The sequence below is a fragment of the Capsicum annuum genome, chromosome 9 (assembly GCF_002878395.1).
Source record: "Capsicum annuum cultivar UCD-10X-F1 chromosome 9, UCD10Xv1.1, whole genome shotgun sequence".
In the NCBI taxonomy this organism is placed as follows: domain Eukaryota; kingdom Viridiplantae; phylum Streptophyta; class Magnoliopsida; order Solanales; family Solanaceae; genus Capsicum; species Capsicum annuum.
In genome coordinates, this window is record NC_061119.1 from 10117869 (window position 1) to 10143923 (window position 26055).

At 33.3% G+C, this 26055-nt stretch overlaps 1 long non-coding RNA gene across 3 annotated transcripts; it reads left to right on the forward strand.

Moving 5' to 3' along the window:
* Positions 1–21609: 21609 nt before the first annotated feature.
* On the forward strand, positions 21610–25276 carry LOC107842215. 3 transcript variants are annotated; one of them, XR_007044423.1, is made up of 5 exons: positions 21704–21724; positions 22675–22697; positions 22782–23012; positions 23096–23236; positions 24996–25276. It is a non-coding gene; the product is annotated as an uncharacterized LOC107842215 (long non-coding RNA). The 3 variants fall into 3 exon arrangements; XR_001665668.2 differs by lacking the exon at positions 22675–22697 and having other exon boundaries at positions 21610–21724; positions 22929–23012; XR_007044422.1 differs by lacking the exon at positions 21704–21724 and having other exon boundaries at positions 21740–22697.
* The last annotated feature ends 779 nt before the right edge of the window (positions 25277–26055 follow it).

The window sequence follows — 26055 nt, forward strand, 5'->3', positions numbered from 1 at the left end:
GATCTGGAATTGTTAGTTGTGGTATTTGCATTGAAAATTTGGTGTCACTATTTGTATGGAGTGTACGTGGACATCTTCTCGAATCATAAGAGTCTACATTATGTGTTCACTCAGAAAAAGCTTAACCTCAGGTAGAGGAGATGACTTAAGCTTCTCAAGAACTATGACATGAGTCTTCATTACTATCCAGGTAAGGCTAATGTCGTTGTTGATGCTCTTAGCAGGTTGTCCATGGGGAGTTTAGCTCGTGTGGATAAGGAGAGGCGGGAGTTAGCGAAGGATATTCACTGCCTGGCCAATCTTGGAGTTCGCCTTTTGGACTCCAAGAATGGTGGTGTTGGTACAGAAAGTGGTTTGGTCATCTCTTAGAGCAGAGATCAAGGAGAAGCAAATGCTAGATCCAGTCTTGATGAAAATCAAAGGTGATGTAGGTGGGCAAAAGGTAATAGTATTTGAGATTAGTGGTGATGGTACTAATAATGCTCGTACTGACATGACAAGTCAGATATTACAAAGAAACTTTGTTGGTCGTAAGGAGGTCTCTCGCCCTCCACCAATTCCAGCTTCTTCCAAAGAACATCCTATAGAAGAAATGAGTTCAACTTTTACACACCGACAGTGAAATCATTATTACAGCTAGATAAACTATTCATTTCATTGACGTTGTTAAGTCAGATATCACAAAGGAACTTTGCTGGTAGTATGGAGGTTTCTCGCCCTTCACCAATTCCATCTTCTTCCAACGAACATCCTACAGAAGAAGCGGGTTTAACTTTTACGCACTGACAGTGAAATCATTATTGCAGCTAGATAGCTATTCATTTCATTGACGTTGTTAAGTCAGATATCACAACGGAACTTTGCTGATCGTAAGAAGGTTTCTCGCCCTCCACTAATTCCATCTTCTTCCAACGAACATCCTACAGTAGAAGCGAGTTTAACTTTAACACATTGATAATAATATTATTATTGCAGCTAGCTAGATAGTTATTCATTCCATTGACTTTATTAATTTTTTAGTTTTTTTTCCTTTGAACTGCCTTGTTTGCAGTTTGAGTTAAAAGATAAATTCTTTAACTTTTCTTGTATTATAAAACATAATATAATCTTTATCTCGATAAACCCTAATATAAAGCAAGATTTTATATATGTTCGAAAGTATAAAAGTTATTTTATAAAATCAAGTCACTTATAAAAATTACTGGTAAATTTCTCTGGTAAGGCATTATTCCTGATACTTAATAAAAGTAATAACTAATTTACTATAATAAGTTAAACTACATTGATCATATAAAATACAATTAGTATACTTTAAATGTATATGACTTAAATCATAATTGCCTATTATTGTAGGTGAGTTAACTTTAATGTAATAAATTCATGAGATATTCACAAAATGAGATTTTTTTTTTTTGATAATTAAATACTTCAAGAAGATCTACAAAAGTCTCCTTTCATGGAGATTAAATCCAAATGTTTTTGCATTCGAGAAATACTCCATTAACGATCATCGAATTATGGAGAAAATTCATATCAAATCCTTCCTATTTTTGAAAAATACGCTACTAACGATCCTCGAATTACGGAGGAAATTCAAAGAGAAGAATCAAGAGGAACAGAACTGTACCCGCATATTTATCAATAACATTTTTATTTCTTCATTTTTTATTTGTGATTATGATTTCTTTTCTATCACATAAAGTTTGTTGCCACACTCATTTTATCATATTATATATTTGTCTAAGTTATTTAAGATAAATATCTTTTTTTGTTTATAAATGTATCGAACACTCACACACAAAAAAAAATACAAAATCCGCTTATTTTGGAATTTTTCCCTTCTAAGGAAGTTTGACAAAATTATTTTTTTCAATAGTGGAAATATCCTCCTCTTTTTCTTTCTATTTTTTATATGGTTTACCTCTTCTTTACATTTGACTATTTAAATTAATTAATTTACTACAAAGAATAACTAGACCAAAGTTTTCTAACGTGAAACATAATTTCAGAGTTCCTAAATAAATTAATGCCAACAATTAGGGGAAAGAAAAAAAAGTAGTTGACTTTTGAGAAAAAGAACAAAATTGTTGCTAATTTATTTTATTTCTTTTTTCCTCATTTATTAAACGAACGAAAAATTGCCTATATATGATTAATTAAGTTTATGTTTTATCTATTATCTTTGATTGTAATTAATTTTTAATTTATTTTTTTAAAGATTTATAGTGATTTTATCTATAATTGTAAGAAGTCACACTTAAATATACATTTTCATTTTCATATGACTAGAACATTTATTTTAATAATAATCTTTTTCTTGTATGACTTGTTATATATATATACACACACACGACTAATTAAGTTTATGCTTTGTCTTTGAATAAAACATAATTAACTTCTAATTTTTTAAAATATTTATAGATGATTTTATTTAAAATTGTAATAAGTCACTCAAATATACATTTTCATTTTCATAAAGTACATTTTTATAATAATAATCTTTTCTCTTGCATGACTTGTTCAATTTCAATTTATTATTTTCATAAACCCTAGAAGTCAATGGTCAAAATTTTTGACATGAAATTAAAATTTTTGAAAGTTTGAAGTCTTGCTTCATGACTATAGACTATTAATACCCCTAATGATTTAAGCTCCATTATATTCTCATTTCAACATTATCAAGAATGAAATCACAAAGTAACATTTTAGCTTCAATTATGTGTAAAAAAATTGATGGTATTATTATTTTTGCTTCTAATTTTATGCGTTCTGCAGAATAAAGCTGCTCGAATTTTTTCACGTACTAGCGAAAAAGGTCATGTTAACCGAAAGGTAAATGAACATCTTTTTTTACCATCTCTGCATTGAAATCTCGTTCGCCAACTCCCAATCCTGGCACGGGCTTATCCGATCCAAAAAGATTATGATGGGTTATTTTGGGCCGAGCCCATTTGGCCCATGAAATAACACTACCATGATCCATTAAATTTCTCAAACTTAACACGTATTGTATTGTATAGCTGCCTATAAAAATAATAAAGAATAATTGCAAAATGCGTATTTTGTGTATCTTATCATATTATATATACATAAAACTACATTCTTGATACAAAATAGTGAATGTTTTTTTCTATATTTGACTTGTGAATGCAATTATTTTGATCGGCCAGCCAAATATGTAGCTTACTCTTCGTTTCTATCTCATAATGTACTGATTTATTTTTAGTTTTATTTTTTATTTTACTATTTTACTGTAAAGTAGATATTAAATTAGCTTGATATTATTTCTTGTTATTTTTTTTCAATGTTATTTGTTCAAATAAAATGTAACGTTGGATGTAGTGAATGAAAAAATATAATGTGATTATAATCAATGTGAGTTGACAATTTAATGACGCAGAGTGTCATTTCTCCTTTTAAAATAGGGAAAAGATATCGTTTTCACCCTAAACTATACAAGAAAAGTCTAAGCCACACATAAACTATCTAAGTGATCTATTACACATCTAAAGTACTTAAAAGTGATATTTTTTAACCCCTAAATCTGACGTGAAAAAAACATAATTATTTAAATTAAAAAAGACGTGTCTAAATAAAAAAATAATGAAAAAAATAATTAAAAATTAAATATTTCCCTCCTCCAACCCCCAAACATCTTCTTCTTCACTACCCCACCCCAAAAATCCAACCCCACCCCAACCAACACATCTTCTTCATCACCCCCACCTCCAAACTCCAGCCCCACCCCCAAATAAGCAATTTCTTCTCCTCCACCTTCATTGAAACATCTTTTTCTTCATCACCTCTACCCAAAAAATTCAACCTCACCCCAACCAACACATCTTCTTCGTCACCCCACCCCCAAATAAATAATTTCTTCACACCCCATTCTCCATCTTCATCGAATCAATGTCAATTTCACCATGAACAAAATCAAATTGAATTTGCTATTTAAACGGGCAAATTTCAAAAAATTTTGTCACACTTCATCAAACACTTGACGAGAATGCCTTCCTAATCCCACTTCCTAAAACTAAAATCATCCACAAAATCCTCCTCCCTAACAACAAAGAAACATCAACTCTTGAATTTTGGATGATATCGAATTTGGAAAGCACGAACTCTTGTACCAATCTTCCTTTCTGGTTCTGAATGACCCTTCTTAAGTAAGTCAAGCAACATCAACGAAGGTTTTCTCAACGGAGGTTTCTTATTTTTCCGTCGTTGCTAAGGCTTTGTTGGCTACTGGTTCAGTTTCCTCCATTGCTGAGCTGCCAACTTTTTTTTGGCTTTGATTTTCTTGTTTTAATCCCTTCTTTTCTCTTTTGTGAGTGTGTGTTGTTAATTCATCCAAAAAAAATGAAGGTTTTTATGTGTTCATATATTTAAATTAAAAAGAAAAAAAATTATGAAAATATTAAATTTTTTATTTTTTTTTAATTATGCTGACGTGGCAGGAGCGTGTGCAACACCACACCACATGCAAGTGGTATAATACTTTACAGAGTGTAAAAAATAGCACTTTTCTATAATTTAGGTGTGTAATAGGTCACTTAGATAGTTTAGGTATGACTTACACTTTTCTTGTATAGTTTAGGGTGGAAACGATGTCTTTTTCCTTTAAAATATTAAAAAAATAATAATATAAACATAAGCCTTAACTTATCATACTTGCACAAATTCTCACCCATACAAAGTAATTACAAAATTTTTAACTAATTATGTATCTTCATTGGATGTTTCGGAGAGCTAATTATGGATCTCGACAAACCCAAATACAAAAAATTGTACGAAAGTTAATTATGTATCTTTATAAGGAAAAGATACATCTTCGTTGGATGTATTATGTATCTGGACAGACTCAAAATCGAAAAAAAATATATCGAGAGCTAATTGTGCATCCTTATAATGGAAAAAATGTATTTTCGTTAGATATATCCGAAGCTAATTATGTATCTTAATAAACCCAAAATTGGAATTTACTATTCTTGAGAAACAAATATATTAGTAATTAAATTATTTTTAGTTAGGCAGAAGCAGTAAAATATTTGTAGCTGAAAAAATAGGAAGTAATCAATTTTGATTAAAATTTGATATCAATCTTTGGCCGCTTTATTTTGTTAATTAATTCATTAATGTGGAATAAAAGGGATTTCAATGCCATATAAATTATTTTTTATGATAATGATTGTAAATGTTATATATACACACACATATATATATAGAGAATAAGTTTACTTTTGAAAAAACAAAACTCCATTTATGGAAAGGAATCAATATGAATTATAATTTTATTACTAATTTTACGATTCTTAAGCTACAAATTAATAATAGATTGTTTAAATTTATGAATATTTTGCTTTATTAGTAAATTTGAGTTATATTTTTCTGGAAATAAAAATAAAAATATTACCATAATTAATTTTACTTTTTCTGAAAAATAATATAAAATTTTTTCATATTTATATTTTGTTTTTTGAAATGTCACATTATTAGAACTCCGTCCTCTTTATATATACAACACCAACAACAAATACATATCCATTGTACTATCATAGTATTACGAATAAAATCACAAAATAGAATCATGATGATAGTAGTGTTTTTACTTTTTTTAAGCGCTACACAAAACGAATCTGCTCGAATTCTTTCACATAACAAGGAAAAGAAAGCTGATGAACATGTTTTGTTATCATCTCAGAAATGGCGTCAGTCCAAGCCATCAGCTCTCAGTGATGGCACTGGCAAAAATAGTAATGAAGCTGCTTGAGTTCTTTCACATAACTATGAAAAAGAAGTTAATCAACACGTTTTGTTATCATATCAGGAATGGCGCCAAACCAAGCCGCCAGCTCTTAATGGTGGCACTGACAAAAATAATAATGAAGTTGCTCGAGTTCTTTCACGTAACAATAGAAAAGAAGCTGATCAACACGTTTTGTTATCATCTCAGAAATGGCATCAGACCAAGCCGCCAGCTCCCAATGGTGGCACTGGCAAAAATAATAATGAAGCTGCTCGAGTTTTTTCACGTAACAATAGAAAAGAAGCTGAACATGAATCCTAATGTCCGTATGTATATGTGTGTATACTAGTGATGATAGACCATGCTAAGCTTCAATTTTTAAAATTATTATAAAAGCAGTGAAATAAATTGTTATTATTAAATAATTAAAGTTTTTAATTATTTTAATTTCTAATATTTTTTCTTTTATTCTATTGAAGTGATATACAAAAATTGCTATAAAAAATACTTGTAAAGATAATTTAAGTGAGCCTAATATAAGATGTCAGGTTAATTTAAAACATAAAGAGTTAAAGTAATTATTTTATGTCTATTTTACTTTTTTTTTTATCCAATTTATTAACTTTTTAATACTTAAATGATTTATAATTAGAGGTGATGTAGGAAATTATGGTTGACGCAGCTGAAGCAGACATGTTATAAATGTCTATTTTACTTATTTATTTTATTAATTTTCTAATACGAAAATGACATAAAATAATTAAGGGTGATATAGTAAAATTAGGGAGAAAATAGTGGTCGACAAGCATGTCGATCACTGAAACGAAAAGGTTGTTAAGAAAATTAAAATTTAATTTCCTTGTTTATATATTTTATGCTTCATTTAATTGTACCTAATAAAAACTGATATTTTAATCTCTCAGATCTATATCATAACTATATATTTAATTTTTTGTTTGAATCTAATTATTTAGATCTCAATAGGTGTACTACTTTCATATCTGTTTTTTACACAGATATTACTATTGCAAAGTACTTTATCCGATCATTTTAATTTTTAATTTTTTAATATATTTTATCCTTGTTATTAAATATTATTTATAATCTAATATTTAAATGACTTAATGACTATTTAGAATTGATATAATAAAATTACTATAAAAGTTACTTCTGAAAATTTTTTAAGTGAACCCCATATAAGTCATCAAATTAATTTAAAACATTAATGGTTAACTAATTAGAAGCGATATAATAAAATTACTATAAAAAGTATTTGTTGAAAAAACTTTAAGTGGACTCCATATAAGTCGTTCAGTTAATTTAAAACATCAAGTGTTAACTTATAATTTTTTGTCTATTTTATTTTTTTAATGAAAAATTATTAATTTTCTAATGCTTAGATGATCTATAATAATTAATTAGGTGTGATATGGTAAAATCACGATTGAAATAGCTAAAAGTCACGACCCAGACTAACGGACCGTGCGGGCACCTATGCTATTCTAAGTAACTAGGAGAATCCTTATTATCCAACTAAAAATTCGCGGTAGACTTCTGTTTTAAGGAAATATAAAGTAAATTAAATACTAAAAAATAAAATTTTTCAAAAACTTCTTACAGATGTCCTTCACCATCCCAAGACTTATGTAGACATGTACAAGAGCGACCTATTATAACATAGACTGACAATGAAATAAATAATACAAGGACTCTAACATCTGTCAGGAAGAAAGTGCAAAAGTTAGTGTTAAATAGCGTCATCCATCTAGTAACTGTAAACTAACCTACATTCAGTCTACACCCCAATAAGAAATATAGAAGAGTAGGGTCAGTACAACCATACGTACTGGTAGGCATCATTGACCGATCGTGTCAGTTCATATAATCATAAAATAGAATTAAGGAAAATAAATCATGACATCTTGAATGGAATATAATTCAACCAAGGCTGTAATAACATTATTACTTTAGCTATATAAGTTACATCGTCCAATTACTCTTCCAACTCCATCAGTATTATATTTACTACTAACATACTCTAACCTCATTATTTGCACAATCAACTACAATCCAATGCTAATACATCACTATTTCTCTTTATTCACCTTATCTTTTTCATTACTCATATTCACAGGAACAAATCCGTAATCATAAACCACCCACACTAAACTCTTGGACTAACAACCCAATGCTCTCATATAATATTAAAGAATGATAACTATCTATTATGGTAAGTTACGATTAAAACACGTATAAATGAAGCAAGTCAACCAACATATAAGTACAAAGTTTCACTTTTTCAACTACATATCATATAATCAAATACCTAATGAATTAACAATACAACAATAACAGATCAAACAGTGTTAAAAAATAAGTCACATAACCATCAAGAGTATCAACCATATGGTAAACATCCACAAACCCAACACAAATATGTACACACGTGCTATGAGACTTAATTTTGCCCAAATAGTCATGAACTACAGGGAACAATCTATATTCATGTACCGTACCGGTGTGGTACCCTATCCACCATATACATATCTGTACCAGCGTGGTACCCGATCCATCATATACATATTCATACCGGCGAGTTATCCGATCCAACATATACATATCCATTTCAGCGTAGTACCCGATCCAATATATACATATCCGTACCGGCGTGGTACCCGATCCAACATATACATATCCATACCGGCGTGGTACCTGATCCATCATATACATATCCGTATCGTCATGGTACCCGATCCAATATATACTTATCTGTACCGGCGTGGTACCTGATCCATCATAAACATATTCATACTGGCGTGGTACCCGATCCAACATAAACAAGTAATATCAATATCAAATTTGCACTTCCTCACAGCATAAACACGATGCACCAAGTTTACAAGTACACTTAAAGTCATGAGATAATTCCATCAAGTAAATTTTAATAATCATTTATACACGCATCAACAATCTAAACATCAACAATTTCAAGCATGTACGAATACCAATCAATAAATCATAACGACCGAAGGGTATTCACAGGTTTAGTTTGGTACATACGCACAACGCTATTATGTACACATAATTGAGACCATACTATTATAGTGAGCCCAAACATTATGGTGTACCTGTCCTTGTGGTATCATTTGCATTTGAAGTTAGCTGGAATGTCAGGTACTGGTTCCTCTGACTCGAGCCAATATATGACACATATGGCCTGCGGACAGACCCTCACAGTGAGCCCCTAAAGAGGGGCGTACCCTGCAGCAAACTGCGATATAGTAACAAAACATACATAAATATGAGGCAACATTGCCATACATTTGATATAGACCGTCTTCGGTAGGCCATATTATGATCATTTATATTTGAGATAGGCATAGGGCATCACCTAGGCAAATTTCTAGGTGCCTTATAATGGATAATAACTCTTATTACATCATTTATATTTGAGATAGGCATAGGGCATCACCTAGGCAAATTTCTAGGTGCCTTATAATGGATAATAACTCTTATTACACACGTATAAACTAATAAGGTTGTTTAAATGGTTCTTACCATAGTTTATGATAATTTAGGTCCATAATTGTCCGTCCTTAATACATGGACTATGATATACCTATTAGGCTAGTGTGTTGGTCGTCGTTTCATATTGTATATCCATTATTACCATGCTCATAAGTCTTTCATCTTCATTTTGATATTTGATTCATATCAGTATCCATACTTATTATTTGATAAATTGTCTACTTTACATACAAGTACATGTTTTATATGTTTTGACGTCCCTTTGTTCAGGGCACTATATTTCCCTAAATACAGGATCGGGTATGCCGATAAGCGGGCTTCTATACTGGGCACTTGTCCTATATTTTGCAAAGAAATTGGTGAGCTATCCTCTCATCTGAAGTTAATAGATGTCTAATACCTATGTTTGTAGTCATAGTTTGGATATGTTAGGGGCCCTGTCCTGACCATATTTCATTGTACAACTACAAATTTTATTAGAGGATTAGTAGACAACTGTAACTTATCACATGTAGTTATAGTTTTACTTGTCTAGATGAGTTGACTTCAATGGGATAGAATTGTATATACATAGGCCCTCATTATTGTTCAGGAATAGTAACTTTTTCGTTTGGTGTACATATCAGTTGTACAACACATATTTATATGGTTCCTGGCCGTTCTACCTAGGTTAAGGGGTGTGACAAAAGTGGTATCAGAGCCTTAGGTTTAGGTGTCCTAGGGAGTCTACGAAGCTGTGTCGAGTAGAGTCTCAATTATGGATGTGTTGTGCACCACATTTATAATAGAGGAGTTGTTTGGGCATTTAGGAATTCTGAACTTATTTCATGATCTATATCGTGCAACAGAGCCAAGTCATAAGAAATTATGTCCAATTCATACTACGCTTAATAGTCATATGTCATGTAACTTTCGAAAGGGACCTCAGACTAGTCCAAGAGCTAATGTTATCATTCCTAAACAGGATAGCTCTAGAAATTAACTTTAAATCGTCAGTCACCTAGATACTTTAGTTTGAGCGCAAGATAGCTCCAATAATCTAACTATTTTGATTCATTGTTTCTTTTAAAAGAAATATCTGCAGAGGTTCCTGAACCTTCTGTTATTTTCCTTCTACGGATACAAGAATCTATATACTAGAAACAACCACTTCAACTAGTTCAAGTTTAAGAACAAGAACCCAATGAAGTACAGAAAATACCCTCTACCCAAGATCAGTGATCTTTATAAGAGGTATATTTTATTTTTAGAAATAAAGATAAAACATAAATGGCCAAGTTGCCCGAATTCACAGACTTTCCTTAAGGAAATAATTCCCCTCACTGTACCCGAGGTTGCGGAATTTTCCTCCCAGGATAAAATGGCCAAACAAACCAACTGTAGCGGTACCTCAAACAATTAGAATATCATCGAACTCACTGAACGTTTTGAATGATCACACAGAATATTTTTAAGGCAAGAAGAGTATTTTTATTCTGAAATTTTCGTTCATATCAAAACCTGTGAATGAAACCAGGTTTATATAGCCATAACATACCTCTTTGAAGAGCTAGCAGTGGTTCAATTTAGAGGTGTGACTTTTTTGAAAATGCATGTCTGTTTACCCAAAATAGTGCAGTATTTTTGCTGAAACAGTATACCGTTTCATGAAACAGTGCACCAGTTCAAAATAGTGTATCACTTCGTTGAAGAATTGCATCTGTTTGAACCAATGTATTAGTTCTGAAAACATTGTTTTGAAAATCTACATCAGTTCAGTCGAAACATTGCATCTGTTACTGTTACTGCATGCATATAAATAGAGTATTAAACACATAGATCAAATTTTATCAAATAAAGTTTATCCAAAAAGATAAATCTCATCGATCTATCATTTGATAAATCCAAATCCAAATCCAAATCCAAAGCCGAAGCCGAAGCCGAGCCGAGCGAGCGACGACGACGGCATGAGACATCTCTTATTTCTTGCCTCACTTATCATATGGAGTAAGTGTTCTTGATTATAAAATCTCCAAGTTATCTTCTTCCACCAATGTGGAAGAAAAAGTAAACTTTTCAATTTGAGAGTACACTTTTTATTTTAGTTTCTCTTTCCCTCCACTATTATACTCTCCATTTTTTCATTCACAATTCTTTCATATACTATGAACCCAACAATCCCCCACATGAATGGGGAATGGATATTTTTTCATAAAAGTTTTACGAACAAGTATGTGATCATCAAGCAAAGACTGATTGCATCTGGATAAGTGAGTTTCCCTTTGAACTTTTCGTAGTGAACATGCATCGCATACACTTGGTCAATCGGTAGATTTGATATCTATGAATCGTCGAGCTTTAATGTACACCTAGATAATACATGTCACACAATCAACTTTTTAACATTTATGGTTCTCACGGTTTTGTTCTTTTCAGCCATGAACACGTCCCGGTTTCATAAGAGCTTAGCAAATAGACCTTTACTAACATTCTCCTTGAAGCGGCTTCTACTTCACCCTCACATAGGTGATTTCTAAATGTTCAATCCTATATATTAAACTATTTGGTCAAATATGCCAAATTTAGATAATCATTAAAAGACTTTTCACCTTAAGTCTTATCCTTGTTTACTATACATTGTCTACATCATGAGAATGGGTTGGGTAATTGACAATGTTGAACCGGTCAGACACAACTTTGTTTGATCTCCTTGAACCTAGCTCTTGGAATCTCCAGTCTGCTAGGTAGAGTTACCGCCATGCTGACTTGTCCTAGGCCTTAAACCCATTCTTTTGGATGTCCTTTCCATTCCTTCTTTAGATAGGCCTTTTGTAAGTGGATCCGACACATTATCCTTTGACTTTACATAGTCAACAGTGATAATTCCACTAGAGAGAAGTTCCCTAATGGTATTATATCTTCGTCATATGTGACGAGATTTACCATTATGCATCATGCTCTCTACCCTATCTATAGCTGATTGGCTATCATAGTGTATACATACTAGTGCCACTGGCTTGGGCTAATACGAAATATCTTCTAAAAAATTCCGAAGCCATTCTGCTTCTTCACCGGCTTTATCTAATGCGATAAATTCAGATTCCATTGTAGAGCGAGCAATATAAGTCTGTTTGGATAATTTCCAAGAGACTGCTCCTCCACCGATAGTAAAGATATATCCACTTGTGGATTTTACTTCGTTCGATCTAGTGATCCAATTTGCATCACTATATCCTTCAAGTATCGTAGGATATTTATTATAATGCAAAGCATAATCTTGAGTGTATTTAAGATACCCCAAAACTCTTTTCAATGTCATCTAATGAGTTTTGTTGGGATTACTCGTGTACCAACTCAATTTACTGATAGCTCATGCTATGTATGATCGTGTACAGTTCATTATATACATTAAACATCCCCATACTCTCGCGTATTCCAATTGTGAGTCACTTTCACCTTTATTCTTTCGAAGTGCAAAGCTCGCATCCAATGAAGTCTTGGCAATATCAAATTCCACATACTTCAATTTATCAAGTACCTTTTTGATATAATAAGTTTGTGACAATGTCAACCCTTGTGGAGTTCTATAGATTCTTATACCTAAGATCATATCCGCAACTCCAAGGTCTTTCATATTAAACTTGCTCTCGAGCATTCGTTTTGTTGAATTTATGTCAGAAATATCTCTACTGATTATTAACATATCATCCATATATAAACAAACAATGACTTGGTGATTTCCAGTGTCTTTAATATAAACACATTTATCACATTCATTTATTTTGAATCCGTTTGCCAACATGGTTTGGTCAAACTTCGCATGCCATTGTTTAGGTGCTTGCTTTAGTCCATACAATGACTTAATAAGCTTACACACCTTGTTTTCCTTTCCTGGAACCATAAAACCCACAGGTTATTTCATGTATATTTCTTCCTCCAATTCTCCATTTAGAAAAGTGGTTTTCACATTCATTTAATGGATTTCAAGACTATATACCACAGCCAAGGCAATTAACATTTGAATCGATGTTGTCCTTGTTACTGGCGAGTATGTATCAAAGTAATCTTGGCCTTCTTTTTGTTTGAAGCCTTTTACTACAAGTCTTGCCTTGTATTTGTCAATAGTTCCATCTGCTTTCATTTTTCTTTTGAAGATCCATTTAGAACCTAAAGGTTTATTTCCGAAAGGAAGATCAACCAATTCCCATGTATGGTTGCTTAAGATTGAATCAATCTCACTATTGACTGCCTCTTTCTAAAAGAATGAGTCTGACAACGACATCGCTTCTTTAAACGTTTGAGGCTCATTTTCTAAGAGAAATGTTACAAAATTCCATCCAAACGAAGTTGACGTTCTTTGACGTGTACTACGTCTTGAATTTTATTTATTATGTACATTCTCACTTGGTTCATCTCGAGGTCCTTTAGATCCTCCACTAGATTGTTCATGTCTAAGTTTATATGGGTAAATGTTTTCAAAGAATTCAGCATTATCTGATTCAATTACCGTATTTTTGTTTATATCCGGATGTTCGGATTTATGAACCAAAAACCGACATGCTTTACTACTTTTAGCATATCCTATGAACACGCAGTCCATCGTCTTAGGTCCTATCTTAACCCTTTTAGGCACAGAAATTTGGACCTTTGCTAGACACCCCCACACTTTAAAATATTTCAAGTTGGGTTTTCTTCCTTTCCACTTTTCATAAGGAATTGATTGTGTCTTACTATGGGGAACTCTATTGAGTATACGGTTGGCCGTAAGGATAGCCTCCCCCCACAAGTTTTGCGGTAAACCAGAACTTATAAGTAAGGTATTCATTATTTCCTTCAAAGTTTGATTTTTCCTTTCCGTAATTCCATTAGATTGAGGTGAATATGGGGACGTATTTTGATGGATGATTCCATTCTCTACACATATTTGTGCAAAGGGAGATTCATATTCTCCGCTCCTATCACTTCTTATCATTTTGATCTTTTTGTCTAACTAATTTTCAACTTCAATTTTATATTGCCTAAACACATCTATTGCTTCATCCTTACTATTTAGCAAGTAGACATAATAGTATCTAGTGCAATCGTCAATAAAAGTTATAAATTACTTTTTCCCACCACGTGATGGTGTTGACTTCATATCATAAATGTCAGTGTGTATTAAGTCTAAGGGATTGGAATTTCTTTCAACGGACTTATAAGGATGCTTTGCATACTTTGATTCGACACACGTTTGACACTTTGATTTATTGCACTCAAAGTTTGGCAAAACTTCTAAGTTAATCAGTTTTCATAACGTTTTGTAATTAACATGGCTTAAACGTTCATGCCATAAATTATAAGACTCAAGAAATAAGAAGAATTTAAACTTTTATTTATTTCAACAGTCATTACATTCATCTTATAAAGGCCCTCGGTGAGATAGCCTTTTCCTACATACATTTCTCCTTTGCTAATTATAATTTTTTCAGAAGCGGTTACACATTTGAATCCGTTCTTGTCTAGAAGTGAAACCGAAATTAAATTCCTACGTAACTCCGAAATATACAAGACGTTGTTAAGTGTCAAGACCTTTCCTGAAGTCATTTTTAAGCATATTTTTCCTATTCCTTCTACCTTAGCAGTAGCGGAGTTAGCCATGTAGATCATTTCTTCTACTTGAGCCAGAGCAAATGACGAAAACAACTCTTTGTTGGCACATATATGGCGGGTAGCACCAGAATCCATCCACCATTCACGAGGATTTCCCACCAAGTTGCATTCTGAGAACATAGCACACAAATCATCATATTCTTTGTTGGATTCAATCGTATTTGCTTGATCCTTTTTCTTGTGTTTCTTTGGGGTACGACAATCTGTGGACTTGTGGCCAATCTTGCCATAATTGAAACATTTTTTCTTGAATTTCTTCTTGGGTAAATGGCTTCCTTGTTCAACTTTCTTCCTTTTCTTAGAATTATTTTGATCATCTTCTACAATATGTGCTCCATTAATTGTAGAATTCCCTTTTGACCTTCTCTCGGCAGCCTTATTATCCTCTTCAATATGCAGTCGGACAATAAGATCTTCAACAGTCATTTCCTTGCGTTTATGCTTCAAGTAGTTTTTGAAGTCTTTCCACAAAGGTGGTAGCTTCTCAACTATTACTTCTACTTGAAATGCATCATTCACAATCAAACCTACAAAACAGTTTATGTGAGTATTAAGAACATTTTTAATTTGTTCAACTAAGGTATTTTTCAAAGATATATCTTCTGCTAGGAATCATGTATGATGACTTGCAACTCCTGTACTTGAGAGATAACTGATTTGCTATCTATCATTTTAAAGTTCAGGAACCGTGCACAAGGAATTTCTTAATTCCCGCATCCTCTATTTTATATTTTCATTCAAGTGTCTCCCACGATTCCTTCGAGGTCTTAGTTCCACTGTAAACATTGTAGAGGTTGTCTTGGAGACCACTCAGAATATAATTCCTGCAAAGAAAGTTTGAATGTTTTCAAGCTTCTACAATTACAAAATGCTCTTTGTCCGAGGTTTCCTCGGGCACCTCAGGAGCGTCTTCGCTAGTGAACCGTTGCAGAGACAAAGTGATGAGGTAAAAGAACATCTTTTGCTGTCATCGCTTAAAGTCAATGCCCGTAAATTTGTCGGGCTTCTCCGCTGGTGTCATTGTAGGCGAAGCATTTGTGTGACTTGATGTGGCAATATTAGTTACCCCCACAGACGTTGCCGCATCTTGCATTTGACTTTCGCTTGTCATTTTTCCTGTTACCACAAGCCAAAAAAATTTAGTATTTTCAGAATACTACTTATAAAGTTAAATAACTTTTAAACTTTTCTTTTTGTTTCTAGTTAAAGATGAAGTTTTTATAACTTCAAATCACCAACCGAGTGAACTTTAACTTGTGATGAAGATTTTATGTCTTCTAATCACTAGTTAAATTCAAGCGGAGTAGAAAGCTTAAAACTTTAATCTCCAAAAATAAGTAATACAGATTATGTAAAGTTTATTTCCTTAAGATTGTTATTTTCCTTCTATGGATACAAGAATCTATATACTAGAAACAACTAGTTCAAGTTTAAGAACAAGAACACAATAAAGTACAGAAAATACCCTCTACCCAAGATCAAAGTGATCTTTATAAGAGGTGTATTTTATTTTCAGAAATAAAGATGAAACAGAAATGGCCAAGTCACCCAAATTCACGGACTTTCCTTAAGGAAATAATTCCCCTCACTGTACCCGAGGTTGTGGAATTTTCCTCCCAGGATAAAATGGTCAAACAAACCGACTGTAGTGGTACCTTAAACAATTGGAATATCTTCGAATTCACTGAACATTTTGAGTGATCACACAGAATATTTTTAAGGCAAGAAGAGTGTTTTTTTCTGAAATTTTCGTTCATATCAAAACCTGTGAATGAAACTAGGTTTATATAGCCATAACATGCCTCTTGGAAGAGGTGACAATGGTTCAATTTAGAGGTGTGACTTTTCTGAAAATGCATGTCTGTTTACCCAAAACAGTGCAGTATTTTTGCTGAAACAGTATACCATTTCACGGAACAGTGCACCAATTCAAAATAGTGCATCACTTCATTGAAGAATTGCATCTGTTCGAACCAATGTATTAGTTCTGAAAACATTGTTTCAAAAATCTGCATCAGTTCAGTCGAAATAAAAACAATGCATCAATTCAGTCGAAACATTCATCTGTTACTGTTACTGCATGCATATAAATGGAGTATTAAACACATAGAAAAATTTCCTGCGTTTTTGTCATTGATCAGATTTCATCAAATAAAGTTTATCCAAAAAGATAAATCTCATCGATCGATTATTTTCTAAATCTAAATTTGAAGCAGAGCAAGCGACGACGATGGGGCGAGGCATCTCTTATTTCTTGCCTCACTTATCATGTGGAGTAAGTGTTCTTGATTATAAAAACTTTCAAGTTCTCTTCTTCCACCAATGTGGGAGAGTACACTTTCCATTTTAGTGTCTCCTTCCTTCCACCATTTTACTCTCCATTTTTCCATTCACATTTCTTTCATACTATATGAACCCAACACCTTCTACCGTTATAGTTGCATTTGTATTACCCCATGGCTCGTCTTAGTAGGACTAAGGGGGGATAGCTTCTTGGATTATTTGGTTGAGTCATTTATATTATATATAGATGAGAAATGGCATATTCCGATATGATATACCTTTTATAGAAGAATTCAGTTGACTTACTAATTTGAAAGCTTCGTCGTGTGATTCTTTCATTATTCATATTAAGGTCTATGAATGTCACGCCTTAAATCCTATTGGGGCGGACTGGCACCCGTAATCGAGGAGGTCCGGGAGAACCATCTCATAACCTTATACTTTCCATACATACCTCTATGACAATCTGAAATTCGGACAGCATCATGTCGTATATAAAAGGAAATAATCACCTGTATAAGCTCGATCACACATATATATGTATATACAATACTTGGCCATTGGAGCCATCACGTCTATTAACAAAACACCACCTTGACTGTACATTAGGTATACAAAGCCTCTAGACAATACACAGAGTTTAACTAAGGTCGGGACACACCCCACCATATAACTAACTTCTATACAATACCAAAAGTGACTAGATATGACACGGAAAGCCCCGAAGCAAACTGGAGCTCACCAAAAGCAGTTGGATATCCTGGCTCCTACTTGTGCGGTGTATGAGCTAAGGTACCTGTGCCTGCAGCATGAAATGCAGGTCCCCCGTAGGGGACGTCAGTACGAAATATGTACTGAGTATGTAAAGCTGTAGATAATCACATATGATCTAGGAGCTCAATAGAAATCAGAAACAAGTGAATAAATCGTAATAGGAGTGGACCACACTTACTAGAACTTGTGACAACCTGTACATTGTATTTATTCAATCACTTTACCTTCGTTCTTATCATCTTTGTAATCATTACTGTACTGTACTGTACTGTGACCATTAGGCTGCCTCCAGTACATATCAACTGGGATTGACCCATGCTAGGCTTATGCCTCTGGGATACTACCCATAAACACATAACTAGGGATCGACCCATGATAGGCTTATGCCCCTGGGATACCACCCGATAAAAGAGAACTTCCATCACTTAGTTCAATTAATCTTTGAGATTGTTATTTCGGTCGCCACCACATTTTTGATACTTTGAAACAATGATACATCAATAAGAGACATATAAATAGACCATCAATGCAATAACAATGAAGTAAGAACTCATTGGCACATCAATAAAGTGTTTTGGAGTCATCAATGTCATAACAATGAAGTAGGAACTTATTGGTATATCAATGAAACGTTTTGGAGTCATTAATAGCACATGGATCTTGTTTGAGTAACCGAATACCTTCTGACATTCATTAGTGCAATAAATATGTAAGATTTGGAAAACAAGTAAGTATTGAAATGTCTTGACATCTTGTAGGGTGGAAACAAGTTCATTGGTAACGTAGGACATCATACAAAATCATTATGGATCACATGTTACTGAATAACTTTGGAAACTTTCTTAATAGAACAATTGTTCACTTTCATGCCAAAGATATGGTATAGAGTATGCTTTACATACCTGACTGTCAACCTTCAATACTAGTCCCAAATGGACTTCTCGTCTTTTCGGATTACTTATCTACAATGAACATATATAGCAATCTATTATTAGCGACCAAACATTACAATTCAATTATTTGAATTCACCAAACTAGTGGTTAAGTAGTAAGCCTTAATTACACCATAAAGGGTGTCACTTTAACCTTCTTATACTCCAATTACATTCACATGCCATGCATATTCATACAACATCCTCCAATATCAAGTTTGGATTCATTTATCCTTCCAACCAATCCATTAAATCAAATTGAGCCATAGACATATATAATCATCAATTCAATAGTATATCACCATATCCACCTTCCATAAATCAATTACCATATCCACCTTCCATAACCCAATTAACATATCCACCTTCCACAATTCAATACAACCAAACCATGCAAAATAGTCCATAACCCTATTTCCATCACCTTTCAATAACAACCAATACATATAATCCTCTATCACACATATACATATGGAAGAGAACAAAGGCAAACAATATTCATACCTTAGAATTCACCTCTTGATTATGCAATCCTGTTTGCACAAATAATAGGTGTCGTTCGAAGCTCTCGAGATGACAAACGCAGTTATCGGATTACTTTGGAATTTCTACGGTTGAATCAAAAGTAATTTAAAGGTCAAATTTGGCTAGGGTTTGTTCTTTCTCAATGATTGATGATGAAAATAAGTTTTTAAACTCATATATATGTATATGTACACATATTCCCTTCCATAATATCATAGGGAATGACCAAAGTGTCTTTAAAATTTAAATAATGTCAAATCTGTCCTTTGATGGACTGTTTTGATAAGCTAAAGTAGATCGACCATAACTCTTTGCTCCGATATCGGATTTGGGTGAAATTGGTATCGTTGGAAAGATAATTCAAAGGGATTTATTTCATATAAAGTAGGCCACCCAGTTCGTCCTGTACAAGGAGTTATGATCGTTTGAAGTTGACCCTAAAAATCTGTTTTGAGAGGCTGAAGTAAAACGAGTATAACTCCTTACTCAGACGTTGGATTTGGATGAAACCAATTGCATTGGAAAGAATACTCAAAGATCTTTCTTTTCATAGGTCGCAGCTCTCCCAGTTTATTATATTAAGGGTGTTATGATCGTTCAAAGTTGACCCAAAAAATTGGCTGGCCTCAGTAGTTTGTGTGCAGGAAATTTTCCTGCACATTTACTATTCCCAAATATCCCGGCCACCGTTTTATAGTTTTGAACGTGCTCGATTATATCCGAAACCTATCCGTTATTGGAAATCTTTATATCGTAGGAAAGCTTATTCAATAACCTTCGTATGGAACCATCGACGGGCAAATTCCGATATAAATAAAATAAAATAAAATAAATTCCATATAAATAAGACCAATACACGTACTTGAATACGCCAATACACGTACTTGAATACGGGTGTTACAATGAAGGATGTTCTATATTAGTATTATTATTATTCTTTGGTGATGTACTTACAAGCTTTAATATAAGGTATACGTTATAAATTGAAGCGACCGAATAAACTCCTTGTAAGCTGAAGATATGACAGTAGTTTGGACGGCCAGATAAATATGTCCCACCAGCATTAATCATATGTATTCTCTGTTGGCCAACATGGGCTAGGCAATTTATAAGACTTCACCCTAGGTAAGTATATAAGATGATTTCCATATAATGGTGCACTTGATTATCTCTATTAGGCAATGACCTGTATGAGTCCTCCTATGAATAGGAAGCTCGGGGATAAGTGTTTTAATAATATATTATATAGGTAAGGATGTGTCCAATTGTGATGTATATCTAGTTGAAGGAAAAAGACTAGTATGCGATCAAATAAGGTTGAGTAGAGGGATTTTGAGGAGTTAGACATGAGCTAGGTGTATAAGATGTTTGTGAAGTAGAAGAAGACTTAGTATTGATAGACTACTGGTAATAAGACAATTGTTACAATTAAGGTGTAGAATAATGTCATTGGAATCACTCAAAGTATGCACATAGAGTAGAACTTCTAGAGGGATGATTCTCTGATCTAAGTAGCAAGAGGTGTCATGTTACAAAAACTAGTGCTAGCATTAAAGTAAGTTTTGGTACCCAGAATTTTTTATCTCATCTGAAAAAAAAAAAGAAGAGAAGAGTGCTAAGAATGTCATAAGACATATTAATGAACTTATTGGATTACTTAAGTAAGGGATGGCATAAGATTACACTATTATGAATCTATATATAAATATGTTAAAGCTTATTTGCTTATAGAGTTATTTGTACACAAGTCTCAAAGCCTAATTATTTACGTGTTGTTCATCTCTGTAAGCTTACTACTCTATAAGTCTTCGACCCTTTTAAGGGTTAAATTATCCACATGTTTATTTATATTGTAGATCCATTACTTATAGCCTGAGTTATATTGATTATGGTCTATATGATAAGTATATTCAAGGTCATTTTTCCATACACTACATGCTACATGTACCATTTGTTTATATATTATACATTTTGTAAGGACTCTGCTTATATGCTATATGTTTTATAAAGAGTCGATCCACATGTTATATATATGTTTCACAAATTAATTGTACAATTCCATTCAATGATTGCAGTGGATAAATATTTTGAAAGAGTTCAGCATTATCTGATTCAATTACCGTAATATAAATAGCGCCTCCTTTTTACTGGAAAGAAAAACATTTTCCCTCGTTTTATTTTTATTTTCCCAAAAGCCAAAACCAATGGAGCCATCTCTCTCTTATTCCCCCCCCCCCCCCCCCCCCAAAAAAAAAATAAAATAATTCACTCTCAGCTCCCTTCCTAACCCTCAACCATGGTGGAACAGGTTCCTCTCTTCCTATCACCCTTGACATTGTGATTTCCTACATATAAATCTGATGAATTTTTTTTGTGAAACACATATATAACATAATTAATTACATTTTTTTGGATTTTTTATTGGCTCAAAAGTAATTAGTACAATTCCATTCAACGATTGCAATGGATATTGACTAAATAATTATATGCTAACTGGTAAGTTGAGCGTCAATGGATGGTTAGAGGAAGCAGGTTTGGAGAGAAAAGAAGAAAAGAGGAAGAGGGGAAATTAGTTAGGACTTAGGAATATATGAGATTTCACAATGCCTAAATCAGTTGCAACTGCCCTGTACAAATAATGAATAGGACTCATCTCAGCCACACGATTCAGTTATAGTAACGAAACATAAGCAAATATGCTCTTCAAGCTCTTTCAACTGCTCCATGAAGCAGTTTTTGTTAATACTCTAATCCCTTATTGCCTCCTTCAACATTTTTACTTTATAAGATCATGGATTTTTACTTTTATGGATATTTTGTCTTTCGTGGTTAATATCAAGATCATGGTTGAGCTTTTTGTGTTCTTGTTAGACATTGTGATTAGTATCTTCATATAACTGTTAAAAAAATGTGACGAGTATCTTTATAAGCATGTCCTCTGAATTCACCTAGTTCTTAGTTATGGAGTGCAGTTATAATCTCTTGGCGTCTTATTTGGCTTTGTGTCATATATCTATTACATGTAATAAACCCGAGCTAGCTTCTACCAGTTGGTTCTTCTTGCTGTTGATTCTAAAATCAATTTTGACTACTGGAGGTGATCTTTGTATTTGGGCCTTTACTTTTGGGCTAAGTTGCTTAGACTCTTCAAAATATCCATGGGTGCGTGTAGATATTGCATTCTTATCAGTTTCCTCTGATAATCGGTTTCATTTTGCCAAAAATACATCGTATGCTGCTTTTCATGACGAGGAATAGGGAGTTCCAGTCCATGATGACAAGTACGTAACTCCCTACGTTATATTTTCTTTTTCTTTTGCGCTATGTTGCTCGCATTGCTCAAAATATCGATGGGTGCGTGTCAGATACTCCAGAAGTAGCGGATCTTAGAGAATCTGATTCGGGTGTGGCAACAATATTGAAGAGTCCGAGCAACATAACTTTTGCCGGTTGCAATAAATAATGCAATTAAATGTGATGGTCTTCTTAGTTTGTGTTACTTCTATTTTCAGGAAGCTCTTTGAACTTCTCAGTCTATGCGCTGCATCAGCTGAACTCTCATGGCCAACAATTCTCAGTAAAAGACATATGTTTAGGTACATTAAGCTCAGCACCAATGCTCTGGAGTATCAGAAAACGGGTTATCATTTCATATCTGGTTGAACTATTTGTTATGCAGAGAAGTCTTTCAAAATTTTGACTCGGTTGCAGTCTCAAAACTAAATGAGAAGAAGATAGCACCACCAGGAAGTCCTGCAGCACTCTTTTGTCAGAGGTAAAGCTGCGGGCGGTTATTGAAAATGCACGCCAAACTTGTAAGGTACGTGCAAGTCTATTCTTGAGTTGTCCTTGTACGGCGGCTAGTACAACTAGGAGAAATTGTATTGGTTAGGATAAAAAATTCTGTTGGACCTTCAACTTTTCACAAGTCAAAATGTCGGTTCTTAGATGTTCCACCAAGATAGCTGTCTACTTTACATAAAGTAAAAGGAGATTATTGGACCTTATTTAGGTAAATGAAAGAAGATAGCAATGGGAAATTGCTTCTTAGCCACATTTTATTTCAAGCTCAAAATTTTTTTGGGTTAATTGGTCCTCATTTATTGTATCTAAGACCTTATCCGAGCAGAAAGTCTTGTTGTTGCTAATTTTGTTTCCTTGGAAACTGATGGTTTCTGTACCGGGTGCAAAATTTTCAAAATATTCGGCCGCTACATGTGGTATTGTTTTAAAGTCAGAAACTACAGATATGATGTGCTTATGAAATATAAAGCATTAGTTGGGGGCTTTAATGGGTGTCTCGTTCTAGAAAGTAGGCATATTAAATGTCAAAAGAGCTTCTGAAACAGAACTTTATAAGAATGCACCTAAGATCTAATATAACAACAACAAATCCAGTGTATTCCCACAAAGTGGGGTCTGGGGAGCGTAAAATGTATGCAATCCATACCGCTACTTCTGAAGAAGTAGAGAGGCTGTTTCCGATAGACCCCTGGCTCAATATAAAGGTGATGATGAATCGTTAGAAATTTTGGGTAGCTAACATAGCACCAGTGAGGAAAAGATTATTGACAATGAGAAGAGAGATGGTGGTTTTGGCAGTGAGGACTTGACAAGGGAATTTGATGCTTTAGGAGTCATGGAAGAGGAAAATGAGGAAAGTTCAGTTCAGAGGGTCACACGTAGTCCATGTCACACATAGTTCAGAGGGTCACTCGTGCGTAGATTTAGCTACGCACGAGTAATAGGGGCTTATAGCATATTCGGGGACGATGTGGATTCCAAGTTACGTTATCTCATCGAAACCAACAATGGCAGCAGACGTTAAGGAAAAGCAACTGAATGGTGAAAAACCAAGAATGATTTGCAATGAGATATAGTAGTTTATCTAGAACTAATAACTGTATCTCCTCTCTGAAACCTCGAACACATTTTTTTCAGTCTTAGATCTACCACTGGTGTGTTTCGGGTTAGCGTTAGAGCTTTGATTTTCTTTCTCTGCTTCTACTTACTGTTGAATGTTTGCATCTTCTAATAATCAGTGTGTAGTATTTTAGTGTTCTACAGACAATAGATTCTGAGCTTAAAAAAAAAGTAAGTATTTACTGGTTATTTTTTACTGGTCAGTTTATAGTAAACCATGTGATTATTTGACTCATTAAAGTTTCCCCAGCTCAAAAGGCCTCTATTCTTAGGAGAGCAAATTGACTGGCTAGTTATCTAAACTTAAAACTATAGTCTTTATTTTGCTAGTGTTTGACCATTTTTCTTTTTAAGTGATTTTGTTGTGATCTTTGGTTAGTTATTCCTTGTTTATTTGTACAGCTAGTTTTATGTCTCTTCTGCCTATTAGTACAGCTAGTTATTCCTTTGAAGTTTGAAGATGATACTGCCGAAATATAAAAGAAAGTCCAGCATGTATCTACTGCTAATGTCACCACCAGCATGCACACAACAAATAACTTGTTCACATTTAATTTCCCTTTGTTCATGTTTTTAGTTGTACACAAATATAAATATTTTATAATAAGGATTGAAAGTTTATCTAATTGATTTTTATACTTTGCATTTTTATGTAGCCAAGTGATGCGGCTAATGGACCCATTTCTCTCATGAATACAAGGAGATCATGTGATGATAGTGATTCTGATGACAGTTGTTGATTTTGTTGCAAATTGTCTTGGATATTCAATTATGATTATGTAATTGTGTGGTTGGAGTTTAGAATATTGAAGGTTTTGTGTTTAAATTTGATTTTGAAGTTTGAAGATACTACTTAATGTTGAAAATTTGGAGTTTGAAGATGTTAATGTTGAAAATTTAATTTTGAAGTTTAATGTTCAATGTATTTTTGATATGCTTGTCAATTACAATGTTTAATTACTCTGTTGTATTAATGATATATGTGATATATGAATTGAACAAATATTGGATTGTAGGTTATGCCTAAAGGAACAATTAAATTTGAGCTAAAATTACAATCTATAATTAGTTATTGAAAATTGATGGACCCTACAATTTTTTATTAAAAAAATAAAACTATTGCGGAGATTTTAAACCCCGCAAGTTTTAAATATAAATTTATTATAAAAAGAATTAAATTAAGAATAACGAGGGTCAATAACCGCCGCAAATTAATTACGGGGGTCGTAACCGTCGCAAAATAACCATCACAAATTAATTATGGGGGTCGAAAAACAATCGTCGCAAATTGTTTGTGAAGGTTCGTATTCTGGGGGTTTTGGGAACCGCCGTAATTATATAAAACCCCCGCAAATCGTAAAATTAACTCCCGTAATTTGATCCGTAAAACCCCCACAAATCATAAAATTAACTCCTGCAATTTGATCCGGTTTTTGTAGTGAATTGTCTTTATGTTATTTGCTTCATAGAACATCTAATAACATATTGCGCGCATATGCATTAGAAATTAATTGTTAAAATGTCATGTGTCATTTGCTTACATATTGTAGGTATCATAGACCGTTTGTTTTTTATCACATGCCTTATAACTTATCTGTTTAAATATTATACGTTTTTCAAACACATGATGAAAATGTCAAATTTTAATTAATCATACGATACACATTTGATTTTTCAATAGCTATGAGTGTATGTTCTCCTTCATGTTGGGTGTTA